Source organism: Hyla sarda, chromosome 4, assembly GCF_029499605.1.
Source record: "Hyla sarda isolate aHylSar1 chromosome 4, aHylSar1.hap1, whole genome shotgun sequence".
Classification (NCBI taxonomy): domain Eukaryota; kingdom Metazoa; phylum Chordata; class Amphibia; order Anura; family Hylidae; genus Hyla; species Hyla sarda.
This window is the reverse complement of record NC_079192.1, coordinates 166,770,982-166,778,113: the sequence shown is the minus strand read 5'-3', so window position 1 is coordinate 166,778,113 and position 7,132 is coordinate 166,770,982.

Here is a 7,132-nt window from a genome sequence, read left to right as displayed (position 1 = left end):
TAGGTAGCTGGTCCCTAACATAAAATGGCACTGCACTGATGCAACCACCCCCACTGCAACACCAATGCCCACGGGGGAACGACCCACTGGCAGAACAGCCCCAATGCCACCCCACAGACACAGCGCTGCGGCAGCAATGGCTGCTTCACAGCGCCAGGAACCCGCTACTTACAGGTGGCTAGTGGGCTTGCACTTCATGGTCATAAAGTACACTAATGACCTGTTAGTTTAATGCATTTTCCTGAGAAGCCTTAGATCATTGTGCATGTTGTAGATGTGCGACCATGTCTGTTTTTTTCTCTATTTGAATTCACATTGTGTTTTCTATCTCCCTCTTTTTTTTTTCTTTTTCTACTTCAGGACAGGACACTGCCCCTCCCCCTCAGCCAAGGCCTATATAAATTGGCAGGAAGCTGCAAAGGGCCCTATTCTTTTTGGCAGCTTCTCAGTCTTGGTAAGTGAGCTTTGTCACCTGTTCACACTGGTGCTGCTCTGTGCGGCATCCATTGCTGCCGCAGTGCCATGTCTGTGGGGAGGCACAGCCCAGGGTCTGGTCAGGCGGTATTGGGGCTGCTCTGCCAGTGGGTCGTTCCCCCTGTGGGCACTAGTGTTGCGGCAGTGGTGGTCGCTGCTCAGTGCAGCATAATTTTATATTAGGGACCCGCTACTTACAGGTGGCCGTGACATGGCTAGCAGGCTTGCACTTCATGATCATAAAGATTAAGATTTTTTTAATAGAAGTAATTTACAAATCTGTTTAACTTTCTGGCACCAGTTGATTTAAAAAAAAAAAAAAAAAAAAAAAGGTTTCCCACCGGAGTACCCCTTTAATACATTTTGCTGAGAAGCCTTAGATCACTGTGCATGTTGTAGATGTGCGACCATGTCTGTTTTTTCTCTCTATTTGAACTCACATTGTATCCTTGGTGCTTTCTTCAGTAGCTCTCATGTATTAGCAGTTTTGTCCCTGTACAGATTTCTGCTTGTACAGTCCCATGAGCAATCTCTTTTCCTTGTGCTGACAGACACTCATGCTGAAGAGTGTGCGATTTTCCCCCTTGCAAAGTCTGCAGTAAGTGCTCTCTCCACATTTATACATAATCTGTGTGATATTTTTTTCTCCCCCCTCCAGAATGCCTTGCATGCTTATCTCTCTACTCTATGTGTGATCTACCCTTCCTGCTGCTATCTCTAACAATGAGAGAAGGGATGGGAGAGGGACACTGACTGAAGCAGTATTCTGTTAGATGGATGGTAAAAGCAGCTTGACAATCAGTTATGTGAAGGACTTGCACAGACTCTGCAGCTATTTTTTATGAATACCATTTAGAAAGTTTCTTAATTTTGCAATAAGGAAGCAAATGAAAAATAATTACTGTCAGTTTCCTTTAAGAGCTTAGGACATCTTTCCAGAGTCACATACAGGTGATGCTGATCACAAGGGTGTTTTCGGTGTCTGAGGCATGGATGGGGAGGTATAGGTAAAAATTAGGTCTGGGTATTGGTAAAAATGAAGGTATGTAAATTAGGTATTTTGGTGCACTTGTGTATTCTCTGGCTGTTCCCCAAAAAATGTCCCCTTTTATAAATATTCATAACTTCCCCATCAGCATGTAGCCAGTCTGGAGTACCCCTGTGCATGCAAAGCTTCCATACTACACCCAGAAGCAGCGGGCACATCAGCTTCAGAAGAGGAGGAGGAATTATTCACAAAGTAAGTAGCTTTTGGCACATTATCTTAAAGCCTGTTTATGCTACCTAAAGTACAAGAGAAAAGACTCTCGGTAGTGTAGTGTGGAAGCGACACAGGCACAGGATCGTCTCTACTGAAATTTGGTACAGAGTAGCTACCTGCTGCCAATGGGGATTTATGAATATTTATAAAAAGGGGTGTTAAGGACCAGTTGAGGAGACGTACAAGTGCACAGAGGGGCTAGGGAATGTCCCCAGTGCACCAAAGGACCTCATTTACATATGACTTTCTATCTATATCTCAACAACCACACCACATACAAAGACAAAAATCCTCATTATCAGTGTGGTTGATGCTGCTGGTGAGAAGTTTTTTTTCCCCAGTAACAGCATTAACATTTTTTTTTACATTAACAGCATTGCCAAGGTGGTTTCTGCATCTCTTCTGTAGGACACACAGAAAGTTGCATTGTTATACAATAGGTGCAATATAGGGAGTGATAAAACTTTTCTGTTTTAGAGTATTTTTCCCATGCACATCCATGACAAACTAACTATTGTGAGTTACAGTTATTGTGACAGTATGGTTTTGCCATTTCAATAGGTGGCAAGAACCCACACAGTGATTGGGAGACTTAAAATTGGCACAATGTTGGCAAACAAGTAAACTGAATGGGGAAGATTTATCAAAACCTGTCCAGAGGAAAAGTTGCTGAGTTGCCCATAGCAACCAATCAGATCACTTCTTTAACTTTTGTAAAAGCCTCTAAAAAATGAAAGAAGCGATCTGATAGAATGAAAATTGTTCTTACGCTCTCAGGGAAGAACAATGGTCTCAAAGGGGTACTCTGTTGCTAGACATCTTATCCCCTATCCATAGGATCCTACTGCTGCTGATTATTATTATTATCTGAACGCTGGGTTTGGGAGTCCGTGGTCGTGACATCATGCCATGCCCTCCATTCATGTCTATAGGAGGGGGCGTGACAGCCATCATGCCCCCTCCCATAGACATGAATGGAGGGGGTGTGGTGTGGTGTGACATCACACTGTGAAACTACAACCTCCCAAACCCAGCAATCTGAAAATAATGTTCAGAACACCAGGTGACAGGGATTGCAGGGGTCCTGCAGCTCGGAACTCTGCAATCAGACAGACATCTTATCCCCTAGCCTATGGCTAGGGAATAAGATGTCTAGCAACAGAGTACCCCTTTAAAAGTATCTAAGTTGCTTGAGCTAGATGGATAAGGGAGATGAGCAATGCAACTGATAAGTACTCATTACTCAAAATTACAATATCTACCTCATGGGTGGAAAATAAATGTATCCCTACTGACCACACTTAGAACCACCTCTTGGGTCTTTGTCTGACGTTTGTGAAGTACTACAGGCTGGATATAAGGGAATCCAAACAAGCAGCCCTCAGTACAGGTGTAGTAGAGTACACAGTGGAAAACTACCCCCCCCCCCCCGTTAATTGCCTAACCCCATTGGTGCTGCTGTAAGACATAAAAGAAAGGAATGTTTGCTCTCTTTACTTTAGTCCAAAGCATCACATATTTCCAACCAATGAAAATGGTCATACAGCAGACCTTGAGTGTTTATTGTAGTTATGAGAAGTACACAGTGGGGCTGCATAATTAGAGATGAGCGAAGTTATAGTGATTCGATACAAACCTCACGGCTCGGCGTTTGCTGACTTTATCCTGCATAAATGAGTTCAGCTTTCAGGTGCTCCGGTGGGCTGAAGAATCTCTCCTAGGAATGTATCCACCTTTTCCAGCCCACCGGAGCACCTGAAAGCTGAACTCATTTATGCAGGCTAAAGTCAGCAACTGCCGAGCCGAGAAGTTCGTGACGAATCGAATCACTGTAACTTTGCACTAGAGGAAAGAATTAACTGCACAAAAAAATGACACTTTTTAGGGAGCATTCATGCGTTGATGGCATTTAATCCTATGATGCGAACATAGTCAGCGAGTGACTACGTTTGGGTCATTTCCCCCCTGCATCAGAGACTTTTGACTGACTTGTGCTACACCTGTACCTGAAATATCAGATCATATAGTCAGATAATATATATATATAAAAAAAAAAGTATATTGAAGATCAAAAAGGAAAACAAGAAAAACAAGATAAAAATGAGTTTTCTGATGCTGAACCGAATGCCACCAAAAAAATCAGCAAGGATGTGGGACTTCGTATTTTCGCTCTAAATCTGCCACAATCCACACCAACTTTGCCTCATTTCAGCATGGAAGAGCTTAAAACATTTGGCAAAGAATTTCATTATTTTTCTGTGTGCCCAAGTCCTAAGGCCTACTTGACACATACCTGCTCAGTGTTTTTTTTTTTTTTTTATCTTGAAAAATAAATAAAAGCTACAAACAGCAGTGTTTTATTTTTGTACTTTGTAGATTTCATTTGAACGGTTACAAGTTGATTCTTTAATATGATTCTAGTATTTTTCATGGAGTGAAAAAAAACTGCCACAAATGCAACAACATTTAGACAATTTATTTATTTTTTAAAGTAACACTTTACACCTAGAATATGGAGCATTTCTTAGAAAACTCACCAACCCAAAAGTGCACCCCAAGTGAGAAAAACCACAAAAGGTTACATTTTTTTTTTCCATTTGACCTCCTGGTTTGGTTGCAGCTCTTGTTGTTTGGCCAGTATGTGGCACCATTTGTGCCATTATCCTGGTGTATTTTGCTTGGTAAAGCTACCCAATTTTTCCTGAGGAAAAAGGTGGGAGATCAGAGTACAGATCACATATGCTGATCCAAATAAATTAATGACCTTGTAGAGGGATTACAACAGTAGAATTTCTATATTTGCAAATGACACTAAACTGGGTAGGGTGATTGCCACATAGGATGATAATATATCTGGAATCCCATTATGTTTAAAATCCCTGCATCTGAAGTGATCATGTTCCAATTTTGGAAAACATGCATGATCCTTCCTCCTAATGGAATTTGAGAAGATAACACTCACCTGTAGGGGGTCTTTAACAAGAAAATCCCCTTTGTCCACAAGACCTCCATGGACATCCTCGATATGGGAAGAATGGGGTGGTTGGTGCTGGAGTGGAATGACTGTCTGGTTGTGGAGGAGCTTTGTAAGGTTGTCTTGTATGCATAGTTTGGCTGGGAAAGCGCCCCTTTACTCTCCCAGCCTTCCCAAAAACCATGGGTGTTAAAACCTTTTTAGAGAAGCTTGCGCTTTATCTAATGCTGTACATAAATTTTCATTTTTGGATTATTTCTTTTACAAAAATCTCCCCAAATAGTAAGCTGTCTTTTGGTGTCTCATACTTGTTGGGCGCCAAGTGGGGGTCAAGGCGCATTAAAATACAGCGCTTGCGTTCTGTGCATATAGCTGCGTTGGCATTCCCCAGCATGCAGAATGCTCTTTGAGTCCAACCCTTCAGGGTGTCTATATTTATAGGCGTGCCAGATGATGCAGATTCCTCGGCTAAATCCATAATTTTTGTTAGTGGACCCGTACTATCAAGCAATTTATCTTGGCATAACTTAAAGGCACAATTCAATGCCTTTTTGGGGATTTTATCCCATTTTGAGTAGGACTCTAGTTAGTATGGGGTCCAATACAGGGGTTATTGAGGCTTGGTTAGGTAAAGTGGGTCTAGGGCATTCGGCTTTAAATTTTTTACAAGTGGACTTGTCAAGGGCTTTACGTATCCACAGTGATATATTTTGTGACTAGTGGATTTGGGACCCATTCCCCAGAACAGGGATGTTTGATTAGGGATGGGTCAAAAAACAGAGTCCCTAATATCACAAAACCTACTTCGGGAAATAAATCCCCTCAGGGTAAACCCCGACTAAAGATCCCCTATAAAATTTAACTTTGAATAGAATTTATTAAAACTAGTAGCTTTTAGTGCATTTCACATTTATTGCCACTAGATGGCAGTGGTCCAATTCCTCTCTAATAGGATTGTGAAGTGTCTGTCATGCAGACTACTATTCATTCATATCTATCTAGTGTACTCTAGTGCCCTGCTGCAGCTCCGACACACCATGTACTTGCTAGAAAAGGTCACTGTGCTATTAAAACATTAAACCTCTCCTCTAAACATTTTCACCATTCCGAATGGCTCTCAAAAAAAATACAAGGCACGTCAGGTTTGCGGGCTAGCAGGTATTTATAGACTTGTTCATTATCATAGTTAATTGTTTGGCGTTCTCAGCCGCCAATCATTCATCATAGTTTGTGAGGTCACTCCTTTTCTTGATGTCTCCCTAACCAGCCAGCTTGCATTTTTAGCGCATGTCATTAGACTTAGTGTTTCTCGGCTTTTAATTAGCTCTATGCACATGCTCGGGATAGCGGAGGTCCGCGAACTTAGAGAAGTTTTTTGACTTACAAGAATTGAGGTAGAATTAATCTAAGTCCAAAAACATGCGCAGTGAATAGACTAGCTCAATAATCCAACTAAGTCCGAACACACCGGCAAGAAGTTCCTGTCATGTGCAAATATATGAACACTGACTTCTCTAAGTTTGCGGACCTGCGCGCAATCTTGAGCATGCGCATAGAGCTAATTAAAAGCTCAGAAACACTAAGTCTAATGACATGCGCAGAATATGCAAGCTGGGGGTGATGTAATTGCCTATGTTTTGGGCTCATATACAAAATGATGGGGCTGGTGGTATATATTCTCCCAAGATTTTGTCATTTTGCAATATTTTGACAACCGGATCATAGGATCTGATAACACAGCAAAACCTTTCCGGACTGCATCAGGTACTGCACCTATACCGGATTGCTTGCCAGTCACATCTGTATTCTCTGACTCTATACCACAATTCACCTGCAGATACTGATTGTCAATGTAAAGGTCTAGTATAAAACACACATACCTCTTGAATTAGCCGAGTCTATAAACTTTTTATTTATATGCTTGTTCTTCTAATTCAGAACCTCCAAAGTATCTTCAACTTATGCACCTTATTTCTACCCTGCTTTTATTGTGCTTTAACATGCACCTTGTGCATCAGGAACATAGTTTTGCCTCTGTATAAATCACTAGTCAGACCACAAAGTATTATGTTCAATTCTGAGCACCTGTATATAAGAAGGATATGGCTGAACTGGAGGGGGTGCAGAGGAGCATGACAACGATAATTAATGGCATGGGAGGATTACAGGAACAAGACAGGTTATTTAGTTTAGAGAAGACATGTCTTAGCGGCGATCTTCTCACAATGTACAAATATACGAATGGACAGTACAGAGATCTTTCTAGTGATCTTTTTATACCTAGGCCGGTAACTACAAAGTGCATCCCCCAAGTCTAAAGGAAAGAAGGTTTCACCATCACAGACAGGGATTCTTAACTGTAAGAGCAGTGAGACTGGACAACTGCCACATGTAGTAATTAGAGATGAGCGAACTTACAGTAA